We start from the raw sequence: 12,087 nt of genomic DNA, 5'->3' as shown, positions 1-12,087 counted from the left end.
TTACCAGGTCTTTGAAATGAAAGCTCCTGATTCAGTCCCTTTCCTGTCTTAATTTCACCTTGACTAATTCCTTCTTCGATGATCCTTCGTTGGTCTTCTCGAACCATATCTTTCCTCTTACAAGATGCTCCAACCACATTTAACAAAACCGAAATCATATCAAAAAAATCACCAACTTCAAAATGTTTTTTAGCAACTGCCACGACGACCAATTGAAGCTGGTGAGCAAAACAGTGTACATAATATGCAGTACTATTTTCTCTTAAAATCAAAGATCTCAACCCATTAAACTCACCTTTCATGTTACTTGCTCCATCGTAACCTTGTCCCCTTAATTTTTTCATACTCAACCCCCGCTTTGCAAACAATGAATCAACAGCACATTTCAGAGTTGCAGAAGATGTATCTTGAACATGAATAAGACCAAAAATCTTTCTTTTACTATCCCATCTTTATCAACGAAGCGAAAAACCATTGCCACTTGCTCCTTAGTAGAAACATCTGCAGACTCATCCACCAACAAGTAAAATACATCGTGATTAACTTCTTGAATAATAGATTCAATAACTTCCTCTGCAAAGCAATGCACTAGATCAGTCTGAATTTTGTGAGACACCATCTGATTATTATTTGGAGCATTCTCCAACACAACCTTCCTTACAAGCTCATTTTGATCTGCAGTATATTTCACAAGCTCTATGATGTTTCCCCTTTTAGCTGATTCTACTGACTCATCATGACCTCGAAAAGGTAATCCTTGCCATAATAAATATCTACAAACATCAATTGAAGCATTCAATCTGATTCAGTATTCATTTTTTGCAGCATCATCCTGCTTATAAAAAGCATGAACAATTGATTGACCTTGTCTCATCAAATTATCAGCCATTTTCAATGCATTATTGTGAAAACTATTCACTTCTCCCACATGAACACTCAATCTCTTTGGATTTTTCCATGTATCAAATCCCCTTGTTACAAGTTCATCACTTCCACCTTTATTTTTTGTAAACTCTAAACAAGTAGCAAACCAAACAAAAAGCCTTGTCTATCTTCACACTATATTCCAGCCAATCACCATAAAGATCAAACCAAATTGGATTGAATCGTCTCAATTTATCTCCAGTTAGTGTTCTAGGAAATTTGTGATCACGAGGTTGATGAGAACCCTTAACTAAATATTTGCGTCTTACCTCATCTCTTTGGTTAGGGTGATATTCCACAATTCGTTTCCTATCTGCAGGGTCCACGGGTAAATTCTCCAAATCATCATGAGAATGAGATGTACTTGTTGGTTTTTTTGGAAAATATTTTTCCATAGATCACCTAATAAAAAACATAGCATGAATTCATCAATATATATTTAAAGCAATTGAATGAGACTATCAATTTATCTAGAATAAGAAGAAAATCAATAGACAAGTTTATATGCTATAACACGTAAACAGAATTTTGTCACAAGTTTTGCATCAATTACTTACTGTTGTTATATGCTGTTTGATAAAAAATAACCGAAGACAAAAATAATACTGGAACCAGTCAAAAATAGAAGCAGAAGACTTTTCTCTCTCTATGATGCAGTTGAATTGCTGTCGATGAACTCATGAAAACTAGATATAAGTCCCGATAAAAAAAAAGTTTATAGACTTTGAGTTTTAGACTTTTAGTTAGTTGGGCTTGAATCATTAGTAATTTTAAAATAGTTGGGCTTAACCTATATTGCCTTAATATATGTATAGCATAAATTATGATACAATTTACTTTTAGTTTTAGTTTATATTATAGAAAGAGCTTCCGTTAGACTTTAGCATGTGGCACAATAATTAAGTGTTATTATTTTCTGAACTATGATAACTAAATCTCATGTAAAAATTTTTTTTCCAGGATTTAGCATGTGGCATGTGCCACACAAACTAAAGCGTATGTCTGCCCCTGATTATAATCATCTAATATTGTATAACTTTCAAATCTTGACTATACAAAAGTAAGTAAAAGTGATTTCAGGACATTCCCAGCAGGCACTGCAGGAATTCTTGAACGTTGGACGTCCTTTATGGTGCAAAGCCATTAAAGCAACCATAAGAGCATTCTCTGACCAATCATTTGATTCAAACCTCTCCAATATCTTACGGTTCGATAGGGCAAGGATTCTTAAAGGAAACTCAGCTTGGTCTTATGGTAAGGAGTTGATCGACCGGTGTCTAGCGATATGGTTGACGAGTGTTGAGAGAAAAAGTGATGAGTTTGAGGCTCTTAGAACGAAGCTTTCTTTTGTACCAATAATGTCAAATGGATCATGTATCACAGTTGGTCCTTGAATATTCGAGTTTCTTCTTACAATGCTACGTATTGTCACGTATGTGTGGTTTCTCCACATCAAACCAACAATTACAAACTAGCAAGATTCAAATCCTTAAGCAATTTAAATGCTAGTTTCGAATCGAGAGGTTGGGATTAGATTGTAGACACTTCCACACCGAGAGATGCTCAATGAAATGTCTGAATTAGCTAATGACAGAGATTTACTCACTAATCTTAAGGGATTAGATGTGTAAGGAGTTTATTGACAATAATGAATTGGATTTTAATATATACTTGATTATGTTTCTCTGACGAAAGTAGGGTAAAAGAGTGATTAATTTTGATTTCTACCACGAGAGTGGGTTAGCAAGGTTTAGATTAAGACCTTCATCATCAAATTCTATGATTAGATTAAGACCTTCATCATCAAACTCTTTGATATTCTCTTCTTTGATGTTGGTTTTTAAACTAACTTTAAAATCTTGTTTCAGTTTCTTGATGATGATAATAAGTGCTACTTGGAGATCAACTACACCTTTGACATCCGTAAAGAATGGCCTGCGGTTTGAATAAATGAAGATCTTTCAAGAATGCGAGACACGCGATTCTGCTGGGAATTCATTTAAGCTATTTATGGTTGGATGCAAGTGCATTGGAGCTTATGTGAAGAACAAGAAAAATCAGAATCAAGCAAACAAATCTCTTTTAATCAAGAACAAAAAAATTGAATTAAGACCCAAAGTTTAACAACTATCAACGGACCTCATGAAATTTTACAGTTTATTAAGAAGTTCTTAATCTAACTTCTTTCAAATTTATAATAAAATTAATTTTTAAGCAATGTTGCTAATGACCATTGATGGAGATGCTCTAAGTCGAAGTCTCTCTTCTCTTTTGGTTGTTTGTTGTTCGTGTTGTTATAGAGAGAAAGAGAGAGCTTGATCGCTTGTGAAGGAAGAAGGTGAGCAACTTGTCTTTGGTGTGTAAGGCAATGGAGACATAACTGTTAAGGCTTGGTGGAAAAGGGGTTCGACCTAACAGATCGATTCTAAAGGTAACAACATTTTGTGGAGTTGTATGCTAAGCCACAGGCCAGCCCCTCAAGATTCCTCCTTCCATGTGTATTTCTGACAACTATCTTAAATGGTGAGAACATCGAGTTCACAACTCACACATGCGCTCTCTATGAATCAGACGTTTCAGAACAGTGTGTGAGAGCTTATGAGGAGGGAAATGATCCGATGGAAGAGGAAATAGAAGAGTATCGCCCAGAGCAGTTCTACTTTGAAAAGTACTCAGCGCTGAGAATGCCAAAGGGGACTAAGGCATCTCATGATCGAATCAACAAGCTTCATAAATGGAGCAAGGCAAGGGATAAAGCACTCAAAGCTTTCAAAAAGACTTTCATGAAATTCATGAGTAAATTCAGCTGTTCTTCATCCACTGCTATTCCAGTGACCATGCCCCATGAGTGTTACTGAAATACGCATGGAAGGAGGAATCTAAAGGGGCTGGCCTCTGTATGAACAAACTTCTAGATAATGGTTAGAATATTTGAGTTAATATTTTAAGCATTATATGCAGTCTCTGGAGGTTCTCGGTTTCAGACGCGAATTGGGACCAATGTGGATTCAAAGAGAGATCGTAAATTCATCTTCGACCTGATCATCACGAAACTTTCTTGGTAGCTTCAGGACATGTAGGGGTTGAGTTTCAATGGTGAAAATTGGACGGTCTTAAAGATTTTCGTATCTGATATTTTCCCCAGTTTAGCTTCAAGGTTGTTTTGTTGTTGCGGCTGGCTGTAAGATGAATGGAGCCACTGCTGGTTGTGGTTGTTTGACTTGTTTGTTGTGTTGGCGAGTGGGGAGTCACCGGTGGTTGTGGTTGTTTGACTTGTTTGTTGTGATATTGAAACGACCGACCCTTTTTTTTTTTAAATAATAAATAATAAATAGAATATAATAAAATAAACTACAACAAGTGGTCCCATACCCACTAGCCACCTAACCACAAACACATTCAACAGCGGAAATAACCAACCAATATTTAATAATAATCCGATAATAAAATATAACCATATTCCAACATAATCAATATCCAAAACAACAGGAATCATAGAACCAGCAACCTAGCAATGTTCTAATGACCCAACTCTAGCAACCTAGCAATGCCAGACAACATAAAACCGAGTCCCTAGAACATCCTCCTCTTCATTGCCTTGATTATACGATCACACTTTGCCTTTACCTGCACCACAAACATATATTGCAATGCATGAGTATTTTATAAACACTCAGTAAGGCAATCCTCCCATCTACTGGGCTATACACACAAGCAATAGAGACATTTCTAACCATCAAACAACAATAAACAATAACAAACCAGGACTCTGCATTGACCGATACCAACATACATCGACCGACACCAGGTGGAGGTTGCGTCGACCGATGCAAGGTTAACTTGCATCGACCGATGCAAGATATGCATCGACCATCGACCGATACCAACATGCATCGACCGACACCAGGTGGAGGTTGCGTCGACCGATGCAAGGTTAACTTGCATCGACCGACGCATGCTTGACATAACACGAAAACCCTAGAGTTTACGTGCCGTCCTCGCATCTGCATCGACCGACGCACAAAGTGTATCGACCGATGCAATGCCGAGCATCGTATTCCTCCGAAGCTTCTCGCCGGATCTTTGTTCCTGCAACCACGAAACTCGATCCCAAGCCACAAGAAAGCTTCTCAATGTCCCAAATAACAATCTAACCAGCCTAACAACACATAACATGCAAATCAGAGAGATCTCTAGCTTAGATAAGTCATGGTCATGCACTTACCTTTGCCACAGAAGAATTTGAACCTGAAAAAACAAGAACAAGCCTCTAGGAAGCTCCTACAACGATCCCAGCTACAGATCTCTACAGGAACGCCTCCAATCTCCCAGAATTCTCAAGAACACTCAAGAACAACTTTTCTCTCTTTCTCTTTTCTCAAAAACGGCCACACAACCACGAATGAGACAAAACTCGCATCTAAGGGTTTTCCTAACCCAAAACGTAGTGTTTGACTTAAGTCAAAACGCACATAATTGAACATGCATCGACCGATGCACCATCTGCATCGACCGATGCAACTCCCAAACCGGGATTCTGGTTCAAGGATGTTACAATTCTCCCCCACCAAACTAGATTCATCCTCAAATCTCGAACAACCATCAGCCAAGGACTCCCGTGCAACCGTCTCCACGGCCCGCACTCCTCCGACTGATCCACGAAAGGTCACCTCTAGGTGATAGACTCACGCTCCAGGTGTCATTTGCTCTCGACTTTTGGACTTTCCTTTACTCATAGGCCTAAACCTTGAGTTTATATTGGCTCCTCATCAGACCTAAGTCTGCATGCCATAATGTTGGCTCCTCATCGGGCCTAGACCCGCATGCCATAATATAAAAGGAAAATCCAACTCGTCTCTCGGGTTCCCACCCTACAGCGCCCCCCCCGGATCGTCATCCGAAGTCGATATACCAACCATATTCCCAAGTCACAAAGTCTCTGAATATGGCAGTACTAGGAGAACCTAAGTCCCCCAAGAGTCGCGAGCAAACGATTCTGAACACGTCTGAGTCCTATCCCTATCCAGGTTTCCTTCCCGTGGCTCGCGTAAAACATCTCAATGTCCTACCAACCACATATCCCCTCACTGGAATACCACATGACCACACAAGGATCATATACATGCCACAAGGGCCACCACAAAGGCCAACAAAATGTCCTAAAGAGGACCGCCACAAAGGCCAAACAAATGTCCTAAAGAGGACCGCCACCAAGGCCAAACAAATGTCCTAAAGAGGACCGCCACCAAGGCCAAACAAATGTCCTAAAGAGGACCGCCACCAAGGCCAAACAAATGTCCTAAAGAGGACCGCCACCAAGGCCAAACAAATGTCCTAAAGAGGACCGCCACCAAGGCCAAACAAATGTCCTAAAGAGGACCGCCACCAAGGCCAAACAAATGTCCTAAAGAGGACCGCCACCAAGGCCAAACAAATGTCCTAAAGAGGACCGCCACCAAGGCCAAACAAATGTCCTAAAGAGGACCGCCACCAAGGCCAAACAAATGTCCTAAAGAGGACCGCCACCAAGGCCAAACAAATGTCCTAAAGAGGACCGCCACCAAGGCCAAACAAATGTCCTAAAGAGGACCGTCACAAAGACACTCTGGCTAAAAAGCCCGTCAAAGACCATCTGTCCCGAAGGACCATCACAAAGACCATCTGTCTCAAAGGACCGTCACAAAGACCATTTGTCCTGAAGGACCGTCACAAAGACACTCTGGCTAAACAGCCCGCCACAAAGGCCAAACAAATGTCCTAAAGAGGACCGCCACCAAGGCCAAACAAATGTCCTAAAGAGGACCGTCACAAAGACACTCTGGCTAAAAAGCCCGTCACAAAGACCACACAATGACTAAAAAGACTGCCACACACGGCACACTGACTCTCATGGCAAGAATCAATCAAACCTATGCATCTCTAGACTTGTACTCACAAAGTAAAGAATCTACACAAGCAGGCATTAAGCAATACATCTCATACCAAACAAGACCTCTAATCTCTTAGCAAGCCTCATGGTAAGCTATAGAACTAGCCTTATCTATGCTCCTTAAACATTGGTGTGATGCTAAAGTCAAACCCTAACCTCTCAGTTTAGGATTAGTATTAAGAACATCTAGCCTAGAAGAGATTCTACCACAATCAAGCTTGACCAAAGCAAACACACCTCAAGATCCTAAGCACTACTCACATGAACACATGATGAACATCAAAGTCATAAACCCAGAAAATCTCGATACTTGCATCAAATGAAAGATAAGAACAAGATCTACAATGTTGCAAAAGGAATCAAACCCAAATTCTTAATACATTGAAAGTTATGGAACCAACAATATTGAAGATGCTAAGAGTTTTCTTAAAAAGGGTACAAAATCTAAGAAAATAAAAAGACAAAGGGAATAATTCCTTAAAAAGTAAAAACTAGGTTTCTGACTCTCTAAAAAGGTTGTACACCTTGGTGGCTGAAGGTACAAGGCTTTATATAATATAGGAGATGAGGTGGAAGCCCTAAAAACACTAAAAGACAAAATAGTCAACGGCTCGGTCAACTTGACCTGTGCTCGGTCGAGTGGCAGGTCGAGCTGGCTTCTTGAAACAAGAATATTTTGTGGGTGTGAATGATGATGAATGGAAAATGGATGCAATGGTGAGATATGGAATGATGGGTGTTTCAATTCCCCTTATGCAGTTGCAGTATAAGAGGTGTCAATCCTAAATGAGTGTTTGTGAACAATTAAGATATGAATATCAATCTAAGTCAAGCCAAGTGTAAAGACTGTTTGTCACTAACAATCCTAAGATGAAAATGTAAAATGCAGAAAGTAAATTACAAGAACTAAGAACTAAATGCAAATGAAACAGAATGATTATAACAGTAATGATGCAAGAACAGAAATAGAAACTACTACTAATGAACTAATGCAAGACAATTAATGAACTGAAAGCTAAATGTATGCAACTAGAATGAAACAGGAATGAAACAGGACAATCACAAATCATAAAACACAAAGTTCTGGGGATGAACTCGAGCAGCACTCGACCGAGTGTAGGTCGAGTGGGTGGTCGAGCTAGACTAGACGCAGAAACAGAGCAATGCAATAAAAACAGAGTAATGCTAAATCCAATCAAACAACAAGCAAGCAACAGGATTAAGACTAAGATTTCAATAAACAAAGAAGGTCCTGAGGATGGATTCATGGGATGGACTAATCATTGTGGTTATCTAACTTGGTCAACAAATCTCAAGCAAACTTTGAGCTAACCTCTAGACATATTAATCTAAGACAAGTTTCTCCCACTCTCATGGTCAAGAAACAATCAAACCTATGCAATTCTAGACTTGTTCTCACACAGTAAAGAATCTACACAAGCAGGCATTAAGCAATACATCTCAAACCAAACAAGACCTCTAATCTCTTAGCAAGCCTAATGGTAAGCTCTAGATCTAGCCTTATCTATGCTTCCTAAACATTGATGTGATGCTAAGAAGCTTGAAATCAGATTCTACCCTCTCAGATATAGAATCAGCATTAAGATCATATACCCTAGAAGAGATCTACAACAATCAAGCTTGACCAAATCACACAAACCACAAGATCAGTCCATCCTAACCATTCTCGAGATCCTAGGAAGACTACTCACAACAATACATGATTAAACAAGTCAAAAACCCAGAAATTATTGAAACTTGCATTATTAGAAAGATAAAACAGAGATCTTTAATACTGATGAAAGGATCAAACTCAAATTCTCAATATCTTGAAAGTTATAGAACCAACAAAATATAAGAATCTAGTCTTCTTTCTTAAGAAAGTACAAGATCTAAAAATAAAAATGCAAAAGGAATAAAGCTAAAAAAGGTAAAAACTAGGTTTAGAGAATATCTAAAAAGCTGGACTCTTTTGGTAGCTGCAGGTAAAAAGCTTTTATATAGGAAGGGGAGTGGAAGCCCTAAATATGGAAAAAAGTCAAAGTAGTCAACGGCACGGTCAACTCGACCTGTGCTCGGTCGAGTGGCAGGTCGAGCTGGCTTTTCTCGTGCACTCTCCACTCGGTCGAGTCCATCTCCCCACTCGGTCGAGTGCTTGGTCGAGCTGGACTCCGGACCTTGGTTCTTCAGCCTTAACTCCCTTGCTTTCCCTTCATGATTGCTTCACTTCTCCTCAGCATTGCTTCCATGCTCCTTAAGCTCCATAATCACCTTTTTATGCATGAAAAAATGCAAATGCAATGCAACTAAACTCTAATGCATGATTAGTCCTAAAGCTACAAAATAATGGTGAAAATGGCTAACAGAAGATGCAAAAGATGTGAATAAACTAAGGGAAAACATGGTAAAATATATGAACATCACTTCTCTCGTGCATTCTCCACTCGGTCGAGTCCTCCTCACCACACGGTCGAGTCCTCCTCACCACACGGTCGAGTGTCTGGTCGAGTGTGCGGTCGAGTTGGACTCTGGACCTTGGTTTTTCAGCCTTAACTCTCTTGCTTTTCCTTCATGATTGGCTCACTTCTCCTCAGCATTGCTTCCATGCTCCTTAAGCTCCAAAAGCACCTGTTTATGCATGAAAAGATGCAAATGCAATGCAACTAAACTCTAATGCATGATTGGTCCTAAAGCTATGAAATAATGGTTAAAATGGATAGCAAAATATGCAAAAGATGTGAATATACTAAGGGAAAACAATGTAATATATATGAACATCAACACCCCCAAACTTAGTCTTTGTTTGCCCTCAAGCAAATAAGCAAGGCATAAGAAGGTAAGTGAGGTTTGAAAGTGGGATCTCAACTCCTAAAGCTTGCAAATAGACCATCTAGAATCAATGTCCAAGTTACTAATACTATGATGCAAGGTGAATGAGCTGTACTTAAAAATTTTAGACAAGCATATCACAACCTTTATTGAATTGAGCCTTAGTTATCCACACGCATTCAAGTCAACCATTTCCTTTAAGATTCATTAATCAAGAACATGAATCAATTCTATGCAAAGCTTAAACTCATTTGGCTTGGTAATAAAGGGTTTTGAGACAATGATGGTCTCTTTTTAGAGTGGGGCTTGTCAATATCAAGGTTCTCTCATGAAAATGGATTGAGCTTTATAGAAGAATGCTAAAAGTAAGAACACTTAGACACATACATGAACAAAACCTTGTCTACCCAAAGGTACCCAAAGTGTTTATCCTAGCAATCTAAACCCAAATGATCCTAGTGCTACCCTTTACTTCTACTTTTCTCTTTCACCCTTTTCTCTTTTTTTTTGGTTTTCAAGTCTTAGGAGAGGTTTCTTATTTGATCTATCTAGTGGGATGGGGGATTCTTACTTATTTGCTATGGTTCTCTTTTCTTCTTATTCTTAATACATACAAGCTTTTTGCTAGACTTTTCTTTTTTTCTCTTTCTTTCTTTCTTAAGCTAGAACCATTTTCAATAATCTTTACTTCCCATCCTTTCACTAGACTTTGCTTAAACACATTCTCCTCTTAAAGACTCTTCTCTTTTTCTTTCTCTTTTCTTTCTTTTCTTTTTATAACAGCCAAGTCCCAAACCCAACAAGTGAACCACCTAGTCCTATCTAGTTTGAAAAATGCAAACTAGAACTACACAAGGTCTTACTCTTGTCAGTTCAAACCTAACACTTTCTACCAAGCTCAATCCCAAAAATAGGCCTCACACACTCAAGAATAAACAAGGCTTGAAAGAAGGTTTGGTTTAGGGGTAGGGGAACTGATCTTAATGATTTAATCAGCTACTTGGATCAACAAGAGTGGTAAAAAGGAGAAAGATGATCCAAATATGTATATGGTATCCATGAGTTTAAAGCAATGCACACATTGATAATTATAAGTCAATATTAGGTTCTTATAAGTAGGAAATGGTTTCAAATCACAACATGCTTCAATTTAGACCAAATGCAATGCAAGAATTCAAGGCTTGGTTCAATCTTATTCTTCTAACTATTCAACTAGCATCAAAGTACTATTAACTTGGGCATTGATCCTAGTCTAGTGAATAAGCTAGCTAACAAGGAAATACTCATCATAGATCCCTAATGCAAATATTATACAATCCTACATGAAACATGCTAAACAAGATCCTAATATGCAATGCAAACTACATGAACACTATTTTTTTATGAAGATTTTTTCAAAATTTTTCAAATTTTTATGGTTTTTCTATGCCTTAGATGCTTATGCAAGTGCTAACATGATGATGATAAAAAATTTGAAATAAGAACATCAAATGCTATCTCAAACCCTCCCCCAAACTTAAATCACACAGTCCTCTGTGTGAAAGAAATTTGTAAGATGATTCAAGACTAAAAACAAAACAAAACACAATGTCAAATGCAATGGTATTTACAAGGTAAGGTGATGTTGGTACCTTAGGAATTGTGGAAGAAGTTGTCCACATCCATCTGCATGTTGTCATAGGAGTAGTTGGGGTCTTGTTCGTGACTTGGAGATGGACTTTGGGGCAGCTCGACGATGGCGATCGACCATGACTCGGTCGAGTGCGTGTCCGAGTGGGGGGGTCGAGCTGGACCGCGAGTGTCAAAATGTTGACCTTGCTGCTGGCAAAAATGCTGGTAGAGAGCTGGATCCATGTAGTATTGAGGTGGGATGGGAGGGTAACTTGGATAACCTGGATAAGCAGCTGGAGGTGGGAAGCCATAGGGTGATCTGGGAAGGTGCTCGGTCGAGTACGTCGGGTGTGCTCGGTCGAGTGGGTGCTCGAGTGACCCGGTCGAGTGCCTCGAAGACTGATGTTCTCGGGTACTTGAGCTCCTCTTCCTCTGATTTGGCTCATACATCGAAGCCCTAGCTGGTTCCAAAGGGTTTGTAACTCTTGAAAGTGCTCTAGTTGAGCTAATTCTTCTGAAAGGGCTTGAATGGCTTGGAGATGAGTTTCCACTCTTTAGCTCAGCAATTTCCTTCTTTAAGCCCTTGATGGACTTAGCCATGTTTCCCACCTTCTTATTAAATTTATCAAACTCTTCCCATTCCACTTGCCCCATCTTTGCAAAAGTGTCAACCTCTTGCCATTCTCCCTCACTCCTCTACTATCTCTTGGGTTGGGCTCTGATGTTCATATATTTTACCATGTTTTTCCTTGGTTTATTCACATCTTTTGCATCTTTTTCTATCCATTTTCACC

The 12,087-nt window shown here is 39.2% G+C and overlaps 1 pseudogene; it reads right to left on the bottom strand.

The window, feature by feature from the left end:
- Positions 1–1,198, bottom strand: part of LOC109129139 — a 2,541-nt pseudogene extending 1,343 nt beyond the window's left edge.

Source organism: Camelina sativa, chromosome 15 (assembly GCF_000633955.1).
Source record: "Camelina sativa cultivar DH55 chromosome 15, Cs, whole genome shotgun sequence".
Taxonomy (NCBI): domain Eukaryota; kingdom Viridiplantae; phylum Streptophyta; class Magnoliopsida; order Brassicales; family Brassicaceae; genus Camelina; species Camelina sativa.
Note: the sequence above shows the minus strand (reverse complement) of the source record. Positions and strands in the feature narration are given on the sequence as shown.